This window comes from Cyprinus carpio, chromosome B16 (genome assembly GCF_018340385.1).
Source record: "Cyprinus carpio isolate SPL01 chromosome B16, ASM1834038v1, whole genome shotgun sequence".
In the NCBI taxonomy this organism is placed as follows: domain Eukaryota; kingdom Metazoa; phylum Chordata; class Actinopteri; order Cypriniformes; family Cyprinidae; genus Cyprinus; species Cyprinus carpio.
The window spans coordinates 30561723-30576778 of record NC_056612.1 but is presented as its reverse complement, the minus strand read 5'-3'; the positions used below and the strand labels follow the sequence as shown (position 1 = coordinate 30576778).

Below are 15056 nucleotides of genomic sequence, written 5' to 3'. Positions count from 1 at the left end.
TTCATTTAAATTTGAGAAAAGAAATTCTGTTATGTGCTTTTGTCATTTTATTATATGATTTTTTTATATATGTTTTTGATTTCACTTCCAGTTTTAGTTATTGTAGCACTTTAGCTTATTTTACTTCAGTAGTGCCAAGGCACATTTTTCAAAGGTTTTTAAACAAACACACAAATGATTTTAAGTATGTTAAGTTTGACCAAGGACCAGTAACAACACTGTCTTGAACATTTATCAGGCTTTACTCAAAATAACTGGATTTTCAATGCTGCTGTCATTAGGCAAAAGCTTTAATATCCAATATGGATCTGAAAATTAATGTCCCACCCTCAAACTTTTCACTTAATTTGTCGAGCGATAAAAAATGATTGTTCTTTACTAAATAAAAAGTTTTATTGACGACATTTATACTGTCGTCACTTACTGTACGGTTGGTGGGATGTGCATGCGTCACGTGATTTGCTCAATGATTTATGCACCATCCTCTCCGTGCAGATCTGCTGTCCTGGTGGCCTCACGGTCCTCTGTACGTGTCGTGGTATCGGAGGTCATAAAGAATTAGAGAGACTCAGAGGTGGAGGGAAAACATGGCAGACACTGATGATTTCCATGTACGTATGGGGCCACCACATTGTGTCCCGTGCAGGAGATGGAGGGTGGGGCTGGGGCACGTGGCTTGGAAGTCACTCAGGGCTGGTCTTCATACCGTACAAAACTATCCGAAGTGATCATCATCGGGTCTGACACGTATGTACAGTACCCTTTTAAAGGTGAAGACCAGGAGCTGATTGTGAGCGATGATCTGGTCCTGGCTGAAATGTCGTCTCTTGACAGTGCCCTGTCCCGTGGAGATGCTTTGGTGTGTCTGCTTTATGGACTGTACTACTTTCCCATAGCATCTGGGTGAACTTTATTTATAAGATACTGTATCTGTTCCATACAGTGGCTGTTTTGATTCATGATTTGAGGGATGTATTATGATTATTTTATATTATAATATTAAAAGGATTTTGTGTCTTTCAATCTCATTTGGTTAAGCAATTTCTGGTTAGAGGTTTGTGGAACAATGTGGGATAAAGCCTTTCTGCATTCCAAATTATGCTTAAATAATCATTTATTTTGCATTTAACCATGAGTGGAAGGTCCAGTGTTTTGAGGAACGGACCACTCAGAGTGTGAATTAAGACATGCGTGATGTGCTAAATCAATCATCAGGATGCCATATTCATTTTATAACACCGTGAAACAGGCACTGTTTAGGTTCTGATTTATAGTAAAACACTGCAAAGGCTTTGATCATTATCTGCTTTTTATAATGAATTTCTATTTTGAAAGATACAAGATGACACAATACGATGGCGTTACGAGATTACTGGGTCCCACTTTATGATGATCCACGCACTATTAGTTCTTATATTAGACTGATGGTTAAATACAGCTGGCTTTGTACAATTACTTATCAGTTTCCGTTGTTTTACACAGTATCAAACTATATTGTCACTTTCCTCATGTTAATACACTGGTATTAGGTCCATCTGAAATGAGATGTTTTTGCCTTTTTTCTTTACTTTGGCTTTTCTATAGTGTTATTTATTTTCTTCACCTGCTTGGTGTCGGTTGGGCGAAAGCTTAGTCCTTTAAAGTTTAAATGATGTAGTTATCGGTTAAATGGATGCTAATGTTGAGTGTACAGAAATGTTGACTAATCAGTCCTGCCCCCCCTCCAATGCCGAAAAAAACCTCAGTGCAGCCCATGGGCATTGTCCTTATTTCCCATCTGCCAAAACTGTATCTGGTTTAATAAGGTACAGCTATGATGATGACTATATATCAGTTTTTGCAGTTATGCGCATAATGCGATCATGTTTTGGTCCTTTGTATTGCGGATAGTGGTTTCTTTATGATCACGTGGGTCCATATTTATTAATTGGTGAGATTCATTTTCTGCCATTCTGTTTTCTGGCAATTGCTGTTGCTTTGAAAACAAAAAAATGTAATACACTGATATTAAACAGTATATAAAAATGTTTAAATGAAGGGGTGATAGGTTAAAAGCTTTTTTTTTTTTCTTCTATTTTTAAGATTGTAGTTTATTTTATTGTGGTTTGCACAGCTGAAACCAGTAATCTGTTGGGGTCATTTCAGAACACAATTGTACAATAAAATTTTTACAAATTAAATAATTACAAAAAAAAAATGTGTATCTGATGTTGATTGTTGATAAATCTGAACTAATGCATTTTGGAAAATAATGTAATACATGCACTACATACATTTTTCAAGGTCAATTTTATTTCTTTCAATCACTGAAATCCATAACATTAATGTTCATAATACCTTAATGCCTAATTGTTCACATTTAACAGTTTGATATGAAATATCAAAACAGTGTTTAGAAATTTAAATGTAATATCCCTTTTATGATATTGTGTATTCTTGTGGGTTATGCTGCCCATTGTAGGTACAGCTATTTAATACATTATGCAGTGTTACAGAAATCTGTTATTTACACACAAAATAAAGCTTAAAATATAAAAATATTTTAATACACTTGATACACATTGAATTTTTTTATGAAAAACGAAAAATCTCATGTTACTTAAAATACTTTGCTGAATAGGGTGAATTTGCATTGACAACAATATACTAATTCATCAAAGTAACACATTAACACAGCTCCTTAACACATAATCATTTTTTGCTTAAATCACGCAGTGAATATCAATAATACAGGACGGCAAAAACAAGACTGTACATGATGTGGTTATGATATACAGTAGACAAGCTGTCATTTTAAACAGTTTTTCTGGTAGCACTTTCCATTATAAGTGCATTAGCTCAAACATGTTTTTGTTTTGTTGTTGTTGTAAGTCCTTTAAGGGCTACTCAAAGCCTCTCCTGCTTTATTTTTTAGAGGGATGATCAGCATTGCAAGCTTTCACTTTGTGTCTGGTACGGATAGTGTGGCAAGCATCAGGATTTTCAGTCTTGTGATCCTTGGCTTTACTCTTCCTCCTTTTCTCATTGAGATCATCATCATCTTCACAGTCATCGATATCCTCGCACGTCAGATGTTCAAAGCAACTGCTCAGTTCATCTATAGGCGGATTCTGGCCGCTGTAGTTTTTCTGTTTTTTCCCAGCAGCTCTGTGCTTGAGCCCAGTTCTCATTTTCTTGAGGAAATCTTTTCCCACCAAGCTCACAACTGCATCCTTCAGCTGTTTGAAGAGCTGCTCGGTGCTTGAACCCTTCACCAGCAGAGAGTGCAGAGTGATTCCTCTCCTGAGCTCCTCAACAAACTGGTGCACCAGTTTTCCCGGTACAAACTAAAACACAACACCAGAATAACACCTTTAGTATTCATGTGCAACAACACTTTTTAAATGTAAATGTAGGAATCATTCTAATATGCTGATTTGATATCTTTTCATTCAAATTATCAATGTTGAAAATATTTGTGCTGCTTAATATTTTTGGTTTATGGTTTATAAAACCAAATCATCCGTTTATAAGTAACAAATGGATGTTGTACCGTGCAACCTCTGGGTCAGATACGGGAAAACACAGTAAACGATTGAGACAGAGACTCCACTTCAGGCAGGACTGCCACTGGGCTGTATAGATGAGTCGTTTCATGCTCCAGAGAGATCCTTTTTCGACCAGTTTGTAGTTTCTTAAGTTTCAACAGCATGTCTAAATCAAACCAAAACCAAAAAATAGCATGTATTTACACTTTGTTACAGTACGTACCTTAAGCAACATTTTTTGCCATTTAGGTAATTATAATTATTTGACAATGGTGGCATACACTGCATGTGCCCTGAGGTTGTTTTATTAATTTATTGCATGCTATTAAGGAACAACATCTGCTAACAAGATAATGATGTATGATAACTTCAATACCTCTTTGTGTTTCAGGGTGTACTGCTGAACTGTCCATAGACCATTCCCAGCAGCAGCCCCCAAAGATGCACTTGAGACGGCAGAGGGTGTGCGTTTACTAACCAGTAACATGTCACAAAAAGTTGCAGCTGTAGAGCAGGTTGGATCTCTTTTAAGATCTCCGACGACACACCCAAAGTGTCCAGGAGCACCTGAAGTCGCACGTCGTGTGGTTCCTAGAAACATTAGAAGGACAAATATTGTAAAACAAACAATTTCATTTCACTTCGAAAGAGAGCTAAGACATCTTTATTACCTTCCATAATGTTTCCAGTTGAAGGCCTTCCATCACCGTGGTCTTGATGGCTTCAACTTTCTGACTGCTTAGTTTTTGATTGTTGTCTGCCATATTCCTCTACAAAATGCTTGCTTGTGCCAGGGGATGTTTTTAACGGCTAACTCTAGTTTATCTGCAGTGTGTTGTTCTCCCAACAACAGTAACCCATAAATCACTTGGCGTATGGGACGAGAGGTTTCACTGCTACAGGGGAGTTGGAAATCTTCAACCTGCATTGTCAAGGAAACCCTTTGATGTACGAGTGCATCGATAATGGAGGAGCTCATCTTTCCCTCAAGTAGGGGACTCAAGGTCCATTTAGGCAGAACTTGCAGTGGACCTGAAGAAGCTGCCTGTGAAATCGTCTTTGAGTCGAAGAACTGGGCAAGATAGCCAGAGATGAGCTTGTATTCTTGGATTCCCTGGGAAAGTGCTTCTTGGACGAGGGGTTTTTCTTTTGTTGCGTGTTAGTTTCACCAAAGCACTTACAGCTGCATCTGGCTCTGGGAACTGGGATAACCAGTTGAGCAAATCATGAATCCGGGTGTGTTCCGAGTCAGGCATTGAGCATTTCTCCCAACCCAGGCTTTTGATATTGGGCAGCTTCACATAATCATTATCCAAGACGGTAGCAAGGACTGGGAGAAGCTCAGGGTTCATTCTGAAGGATTCACAGAATTTTCCCACTGTAAAGTGTTTGGCTTGGATGAATTTGTTTGTTTGTGCGTCTGTGCACTTCCACGTTTTTCCACTGGAAATGTGTCATTGGCATAAAATCCGGCCCGAGAAGTTGAATACATAGAAGTCACTGTCATTAGACAAGACTGGACAATTCCATTCTTTCGCCAAAGCAGCGATTTCAAAATCAGCCTCTTGAGACACTAAATCAGCGGTACCTTGAGCTTATGAAGGAGCTGTCTAAAGACATTTTTGACGAGAATAGGAAGGACATTGGCTCTTTTCCCTGCTGACAAGTCAAAGGCCGCATTTATTTTCTCCTGTTTTCGTTTCCTAAGACTGTCCCATTTTTTTTTTTTGTCAGTGTGGTCAGCACCACCATCAAGTACAACGGTAGGGTGAATGTCACAGTCTCTGAGGTTCTCAAAGAAACCACAGTATAATCATCTCCTCAAAGGCATCATAGTCTCCTCCATGCATCTGATCCCAAATTGCAGTCAAAGTACAGGGGTGTAGTATAAGGTACATCCGTCGATTATTAATCGACTGTCTCTAAAAAGCCCAGCTTCTTAAATCACTTCTGTTGCCACTCTCAATGAAGGTCCTCAGTCCTTGAACTCCCATGTTGGACAAAGTTATGTCACTAACTCGCAGCAGTATTTGGTTTCTACTTGCTGTAAAAGCATAATAAATAATCTTCTAATTATTTGTGATATTGTCATTATCAATTTATTATGTAAATTATATAATGTATAAAAATATTTTGTAATATCAACGTATTACATGAAATTTTATAAAATCATTATATGCATTATATAAAAATGTTATTATGTGATATTACAGTAAAATCTCGATAAAGTCACTGATACGCAGCAGGTTTGCAGGCACGGAACTTTATTCAAACAACAACAGCATAAACACATTCATAATTCCCCCGCTTTCAAATGTCAAATTATCCTCATATAACTAGCCTAATATGTTTAAGTAGAAATATTAAAGTAATTAAAAAGATCTTACCGAATGTTTCGAAATGTGTGTGAGGCGTTTGCGAGCATGTACGCGAATACGGTTGTAGATCTTATACTAGCTATACAGACCGGGAAACGAAACTAACTGTCATGTGAGGTTAGACATTTCCACGGAAGCGAAACCATGGCCTTAGGCCCATAATAAGCACAAGACTGTCATGATACCTCTAACATAAATATATCCATGAATCACCTGGGTGTGTGTATAAACTGTTATGACATGCAGTAGTTTTACAGAGAATTGTTAAGCCACAAAGCCACTAACATAATTCATTTAGACGGTTTCATCGGGCGCACACGCCTGGCCCCAAAGTTAACTTCCGGTCTGTGTTTGTTTATCAGACTGGCTATGGCGTTCGTCTACAAATGCAGTTAAAGTTAAAGGGGTCCTATTATGCTCTTTTACAAAGTCTTGATTTTGTTTTGGGTGTGTACTAAACAGGCTCTGACACTAGGTTGTTCGAAAAACATTATTTTTCACATATTTTACATTATTACAACACCTATCTCTCAATCTGGCATGAACTGCTCGAATGGTTCCTGTATCAAATGAAGGCCCGCCTTCTGAAATACAAGATGTGCTGTGATTGGTTAGCTGGGCCAGTGTGTGCTGTGATTGGCTCCACTCCACCCCGTGCCTGCATGCCCCTTACCAGAGCTGCCAGCTTCAGAGCTTCAGTTTAAATATTGTCAAAATCAAATCAATTTGAACGCTATTAATTCTTGATAATTGTAACCACTCTAAGCTTGTCTGCACGTCTCTGAAATAGTGATAACACTCATTGCCTTCTCTAGTGCTGCTCAACCAGGTATCGTCCCATTCGTCGGTATTTGTGATATCACAAATCCAGGAAAATATGTGTTTGTAGTTCAAAACGAGTCGTTTATTGTAGATTTTGAAAAGTGATTTCTGTTAAATAAAATATCTTCTTTTGAAGTGGACTTTGAGCTTTGTAACTTTGCAGATCTTTTTTATCTCAAACAGCAACATTATAGACTATACTAAAGTTGAAAAAGTGAAAAAAAGCATAATAGGACCCCTTTAAGGTGATGAGTAGACTGAAGTTGGGCTTAGGTGGTTGTGCTGTGGGATGTATTTCCCATACATTTATTTATTTGTGGCGTTCACAATATCAAAACTGACCGGTTTTCCAAAAGGCTTCGTTGAATAAACTTGAGCACGTACTGCACATTTAAAAATCAAAACGAGGTGCGGGTGTTTTTATATCACTGTATTTCTGAAGGAAGATTATCTTTAATTAGTCTATTAAATGTTCAATGTCATTTTCATTTCATCTTGCATGCTATATGCCAGATAAAGCAGTGTTTGTGAGCTCATCGCTGCTTTGTGTACAGCAGTTACTGGGGAAAACCTCTGTTCTTCCACTTTAAAGCACCTCCTGCTGGCAGAGAATGAATTTGCATTTTCAGTAAGTCTGATTTACTCAGCAAACATATTTTGCTTATCAAAATTAATCTACTCTAGAGGGACTACTTGTTGTTGTTGTTATTGATTCTATTTGGAAGTTAAGTTAGGGCCACAAAAGCGTGCATGCGCAGTAACGTTTGTTTATGTTGTTGACGTTGAAATTGTCTTAAAGTGGTCATATGACGCTTTTTTAAATAACAATATTTGGTTGTATTTGGTGTAACAATATGTTGACATGCTTTAATGTTCAAAAAACACATTATTTTTTAAATACTGTACATTATTGTAGGTCCTCTATGCCCCGCCTCTCACAAACGTGTCGTTTTCTACAAAGTCTCTCCTTCTGACAAGCGCAGTCTGCTCTGATTGGCCAACTGACCCAGTGCATTGTGATTGGCTGAACACCGCAAGCACTCGTCGGAAATATAACGCCCCTTTCCATAATCAAGCTTCATCTTTCAAAATAAATGTAAAGACAGGTTAATAATGTCCTTAGTTTTACCATCAGTTCAAGCCAAGCCCGAAAGGGGAACAGAGTCGCGTGACAGACACAGTGATGAAGCTCATATGTGTTTGCAGCACACAAGGCATGGACGGTTAAGACAGCTGACTCCACTGTGTGACCCTGTCTCTCTCTCTCTCACACACATGCACACACACGATGTGCAAAACTCCACATTTGAACAGTCAATAGCAAATACTTAAACTAATAACAAAACATACTTACAGTATCTGATTCAGAAGCGCCAGATTGTCGTAGCAAAGTCAGAATTACCTCCTCTCCTAGGTTCACGAAACGGGCGTCAGGATAAAATGCGTTGCTGTTCTGTTGTAAGTAATCTTAAAGATTCCTAAAGGCATCTACTTTCGGAAGGCCAAATAAAGTGCTTTTGCTTTCGCCTAGATACACACAGCACCTCCCTGACATTGCTGCTTCAACACTAACTGTGGTTACTGAAACCACGCCTTCTTTCTTTGCGTGAACATTTGGGCGGCATTGCACAAATATTTCCACACAGTGACGTAGAGATGTGGGGGCGTGTTTGAATGAGCTGTTTAGGGGGGCGTGGCAGAGTCGCAACTTTGCAAAAGAATATCTCTTTGGATTAGAGACTTTAGTGTTTGCAACTTTACAGATCTTCTTCATGCACCAAGAGCTTGTAACACTCCAAAGAGAAAGGAAAAATTGAAATTGCATCATATGACCCCTTTATGCCTGTGTTATACCTTCCGCGTCCGCGAGTCCGCTAGCGTCAGCTATGTTTGCGTGACGCGTAAAAATCATTGGAGAGTGTGCGCAGAGGCTCTGAGCAGGACATCCGCTTGCCTCCCATTTTTTGTCCGCGCGGTCAGAAGGCTTCAAAAGCACCAACTGCACATTTGCAGGCTGTGTGAAAAAGTCCGTTGCTATTGCTATGGAAGCGACACGGTCACGACACACACGGTGCGACCCACTAATTTTTTCCAGGCGCTCCCTGCCACATCAAGATAAAAACATTTTACAATTTACAGAATGCCGCAAGCGCACCGAGGGTCATGTGACAAGAACCAATCAATCAGCTTCATCCCTTCCTGTAACAACATTGAAAGCTCAGCCAAGATGAAGAAACAGCTGATCATAGCTGTATATGGATAGACATTTTTAAATAAATTTAGTAGCTTTTTAGTGCTGCAAATCCATTTATCCTTTGCTGAAACTTCCGTGTCTTCATGGAGAGTGCGCAAGCGCCTGAAGGCTTTGGGAAAAAAGCAGAAAGTGGCGCGCCTAGCGTTTTTCATGCGTTTTTAGGCGCGACGTGAATGGCCCCTTATGCATAAGGATAAATGGATTTACTGCACTAAAAATCGCTTGCAGTAGCAATGCTACTATATTTATTTAAAAATGGCTTTACATTTTTTTTTTTCATCTCGATGCAGCGCGGACGCGCCTGTAAAAAAAATTAGGGTGTCGCACCACATGCGCGTCGCATCCATTATGAGTGTGCCTGCCGCGCATCTTCATTTGAAATAACGAACTTGAGCGCGCAGAAGACGCATGGAAAACGCTAGGCACGCCGCTTTCTGCTTTTCTGCTTTTTCCCCAAAGCCTTTGGGCGCTTGCGCTCCGGAGGCGTCTGCCGTTGCTAAGCAACCATGACCCGCGCTCTCCATGAAGACACTGAAGTTTCAGCAAAGGATAAATGGATTTGCAGCACTTGCAGTAGCTCTGCCACTAAATTTACTTAAAAATGGCTATCCATGTACAGCTATGATCAGCAGTGTTGCCAACTTCTTTCAATGGAAAGTAGCTAAAATCAGTTTGAAAAGTCGCTAAAAATTACGTCATACACTAATTAGCATATTTTATGACGTCATCTCGTCGTATTTCCCTTTTACATTTGTTTGTTGTTGGGGTTCTACATTGAAATACACCCTGGGCGAGACCCCTTTCGAGACCCCAATTTCCACCTCCAACATTGCCAAAGGACAATGAACACCATTCTGCACAAAATATGAGTATAAGTTATCAGAACTTAAATAAATATACACTATATTAATATGCCAAAAATATATACAATCAGATATATAAAAAGTAACAAAAGCAGAGAGCAACAAAATTATTATCAATAAAAAATAGTAAGAATATTATACAAATAAAATATAGAATAAATATTCTAAATAACACAAATTCTTCATCACACAAATGTGAAAAAAAACACTATTGGGCACCTGATGGCTTTGACCTTTTTCTCTCTCCATCTGTTTATTTTTGGCACTCGACAATCAAACAGATTTCCCATCCCCCCAACTGTCACTCACGACCAGAAGTCAAGACTAAACCAATTCAGCTTGATGACCGCATAATCGTTTTTGTATTACCTAGTTTCATTTGCAGGAACTATAGGCCTGTATTATAACATTATGAATGAAATGTGCGTTATTTGGAAGAAAGTCGAGGTGTGTGACTGACTTTAGCCTATTATTAATTATATTACTAGTGCCCCGCCCTGTCCGTTCCATTTGAGAGAGACCCAGGGGTGAAATGTCACCCGCGCCTCTCGCCCCACCCCCTTTTACACTTCTCTCACAACATTTTCAGCAAGCAGGGGCGCCGGCAGCTGCAGGGAGCGCCAATTTGCCGATTCCACACACAGTGAAATGATATAAATGATGAAAAAACCGCTTCGCGACGCAGAGTTTTTTTTTTTTTTTTTTTTTTTTTTTTATAAAAATTCTGAATAAAACTGTTTTCATTTATATATTTTATACTGTTTCTGTTGTCAGACAACAGGATAAATATGAAATAGTGACTGAAATGCTACCCTTTAAGGCTACATATTAATCAGCTCTCCCTTCCAAGATGTTAATCTGCACAAAAATCCTAATTTATAATAGAGCCGTCGTCTGATGAAATCAAATACACATAAGATAAAACAAGACAAAGACAATTCCTGAGCAGTGATTTCGGCTATATTTGCATGCAAAATTAGAGAAGCAACATAATGTCTTTTTTAACTGAAAGCGCTGCTTCTCTCAGCCTCTCGCTGAACAAAGCAGACAGAGAGAAAGAGGTGCGCGCGCGCTGAGAAAGCAAGATCTCGCGATCGTGGGACAGTAACAGTGAGTCGTTGAGGTTTGATAGTGTTTGTGCAGTGTGTAGGTAGATTTGTCGCTAGTCGCTTTTTTGGAAAAGAGGTCGCTAGATTTGTCGCTAGACGCGATCAGCTGTTCCCTTCATCTTGGCTGAGCTTTCAATGTTATTACAGGAAAGGATAAAGCTGATTGATTGCTTCTTGTCACGTGACCCGCGGTGCGCCTGCGGCATTCTGAAAAGTTGAAATTTTTTTATCTCGATGCAGTGCAGACGCGCCTGGAAAAAATGAGCGCCTGTCGCGCGTCTTCATTTAAAATAATGAACTCTTACTTTTTTTTTTTTTTATTTTGATGCCAGTTCAGATTTCACTAGATTCTTTCAAGACATAAAATGGACGGTAGCAATTTGGTTTAAATGAGTAAATTAGTCAACTGTGATCTTGACTTGGTCAGATAAACTCACTATGATGTTTAAATGTTAAAAGAACAAATTATAAACTAAACGAATTTCTCTGCTGCAGTTCTCTGCTCTTTATTATTGATAACTTTTGAAAATGGTTGCTTCATGCTATAATTTTTTTTTTTTTTCTTCTTTTTTTGGAGGCTGGTTTGAGGCAGTTTATGCAAAGTTGTAAAAAGAGTGTGTATTTTGAATGACAAATATGCTATAAATGAAACGACACGATGTGATTTGGTTCAGTGAGAAGGCTATGATACGCTTATGAGGTAAGAATATCTTTATGTGAAGCTCACAGATAGATTTTAGAGGTGTACAACGATCATAAATCCATGAAGGATGACAACATGTCTTGCTGAATGTGTAGAGGAGTTTTTTTTAAATAAATAAATAAATAATAGTAATTTATTGATTTTAATAAATAATAATAAAAAAAACAGGTATTAAAGTACACAACATGATGCATTACTAAAACTAAGATTTTTTTTAGAAAATAATTATAAAAACAGAAATGGCTACATGATGCTAGTATTGTTTAAGACGTTAGGACGCTGTATACCCTACCTGTTAGAAAAATAACTAGTTTATATTAATGAAGCATTTAAAAGGTAGGATGTGTATAGGTTTATACTATTGACAGTGCTTAATTATAATAATTAATTTATTTCAGTGCTTAACAATATTTTCGAATAGCCACTGAAGAAACTGCTGTATAACAAATAAATGTAAGCATTACATTTACATTTTTGTGGGTTTGTTGTGATATTGTGAAGTTTTTTTTGTCTTAAAATGATAAGTTACTCTTGTGAGTTCATATGTGTGAGCTGGCATGAGTTTTTTTTTTTTTTTTTTTTTTTTTTTTTTTTTTTTTTGGTCTCAGGGTGTTCATTGGCCTGTCAATGCGCTTTGTAAATTTCATTAGATTAATTGCATAATTTAAAACCATGTAAATAAAGAGAACAATTTGCATGGAAAACTTTTTAAGTTGATTACAATTTAGAAATATCATTCTAAATTTAATTGTCACTGTGATGGCAAATTTAAAGTCACGACAACTTGATGGTTTAAGTTTAGGAAATGTAAAAAAAAAACAACAACAATAAAACATGCAAACTGTTGCCTTCATTTTTTTTATTTCTAAGTACACTCATTTTTTTTTTCACTGCAGCAAATATATACTTATATAAAAAAGAAGAGCACAAATTGAAATTATTAAAAAAGCTATAAAACATGTAGTGTGGTGTAAAATGGTATAAAATGAGAACTGTATTTCAAATATAAAAACATTATTTTACATGACTGACACATGGGTCACATGGATTTTTTTCTTTTCTCTTTCAAAACACTGACTAAATCAGGACAGAAATCATGTTGACTATTCTTCTGATCACGGCGATGATTGGCCAAGGTAAAACATGCGTCATTAGTTCTTCCTAAATAGATCCATTCTTCATATGTTGCTATTTTTGTCCTCTCAAGGTCTAATAAAACACATGTTCTGCTGACATGATGTCATATCCATGATTAAACAGGTCAGTCATGGGACAGCTATGGAAAAAACTCATCACAGTATTCCCAGAAAACATAGCCTTCTACTACCCACGTACTCCAGTCAATACTCTCAGTATCACTGCTCTCTATCCTGACACCAAAGGGAAGTCTTCGTCTCAGAGGTATCGACATACTCGGACACACTGCCAGCAGGAAAGCCCGTAACTGTGACCCTGCCACTGGATACTGAGGAATACCGTCTCAGTTCTACTTCTCAGACTGTCAGAGTCAGCAGCACGGAGCTCATCGTGGTGCAATCAATCAGCAAGAAAGGAGACAGTGTGCAAACTAATGTTGTTCAGCCTTTGAAAAATCACGGTACGTTGTATACCATCCCCTCACTGAATTACAGCCTGATGCTTAATACTTTTGATCAGTCAGCAAGAAACATCAGCAAGAGATACAGCTCTTTCAGGCTGGTTATTATCAATGGAGAAACTTTGATTCAAGATGTCACAATTGTAAAACTGGCTAGAAATGAGACCTACACGCTCAATCCCTACACCGCTCTCCAGCTCCAAACTGATGGGACAGAAACCGCGGTTTATTCTGATGATAGAGTGGCTGTGATGCTGACCCATCCTTGTGTAGTAACGGAAGAATGCAGATGCAACATGGTGCTGAACCACCTTTATATCCCGACAGGCTGCAGGATAGCAGATTCATCGTACCTCAATACTCCGCACCAGCAACTTTTGGCTACTTGTGACTTCCTCAGTGAAAACTGAAGTTCAGTGGCGGGGATCTAGAATTGAGTACTGTGAATGCACTATTCCTCAAAACTCCTGGCCCTTCCATCTCTGCAGTTTGAATCCCAGTTGATCGACCACATCTTCTCCCTGCTTGCCCTCAAGCTTGTTTGGTCCAGGCATCATCGTTTGAACCGATCTCACAATATATGTTCTCTGCGTGCTACCTAGCGCCTGTCAGCTCGACAGATGCCAAAGGCCTTAATCATAGCAGAGACAAACTACAGGGATAGTGTGTATATGGCTGGTGATTTTGCTTTTATCCACTACATGGAGCACCATCGCCAATTCGGTGTACTCATCGGAGTTAGTGCATCTTGATGACGCGCACATCATCTGGCATCCATCCACAAAGATCGCCGTGTACGGTGTTTGAGAAGAGCACACATGTTGTATGGAGGCCCCGGCTATACCTTTAAGCGAAACGCCAGGTGAGCCGAAATTTATCTGGTGATGGTGAAGTCGGCTACGCTAATAATTGTTTCTTTTTGTATTGTGTAGTGTGTTATTCTAACATCAACACAAGTGTATGAAAATGAAAATCTGTCATTTACACTAGTTTCTATATTGGTATTGACGGTTCCATAAAGTAAAATGTTCCATAAAAAAAAAAAAAAAAAAAAAAAAAAAAAAAAAATGGTTCTTTTATTTTAAGATAAAAAAAAAAAAAAAAAAACAAAACACAAAAAAAAAAAACCAAAAAAAAAAAAAAAAAAAAAAAAAAAAAAACAAAAAAAAAAAAAAAAAAAAAAACAAAAAAAAAAAACAAAAAAAGTCACTTGAAGGTTTGTTAGGGAACTCAAAATAGTTGGCCTTGCCATGAAAACCTTTTTTTAAAATAATTTTTGTTTCAACCCTCTATGACTTTCTTTAAAATATTCTGAAAAATGCTTTAGTGTTTTTTGTCCATATAATGAAAATCATTGTGGCCCAGTATTGTTTTGGCCCCTGTTGACAAAAAAACAGTTCTTAGTAGGGGGAATTGGGCTAGTTATCACAATTACTATTTCTAAAAGTTCGATTTTTTTTTTCTGTACACCACATGTGTATCTTTCCACTGTTATCGCCCAGGAACAAGTTCATAGTTTTCATTGAATGCTGACTCAATAGCAAATCACGGTTTCACAATCACAATCTCTCATTAATAGAACCATTACTGATTTTTCAGCGAAAACACGTAAAAACAGTTCAACAGCAAAGGTAGAACATACAAAAAACCACTGTTTTTGCTAACAGAAACTTGTAGTTAATAAAATACATAAAATATAAAATAATATGAGACAACATGCCCTGATCGTAAGAGCAAAGTTAAAACCTTCTGGTTTACACTATCCTGAATGTGTACTAGTGTGGTTTTATTGTGTTCTCTTGT

At 37.9% G+C, this 15056-nt stretch overlaps 1 pseudogene; it reads right to left on the bottom strand.

Annotated features, from left to right (window-relative positions):
- Window positions 1–2882: 2882 nt before the first annotated feature.
- LOC122140075 lies at window positions 2883–5521 on the bottom strand (annotated as a pseudogene).
- Between the last annotated feature and the right edge of the window lie 9535 nt (window positions 5522–15056).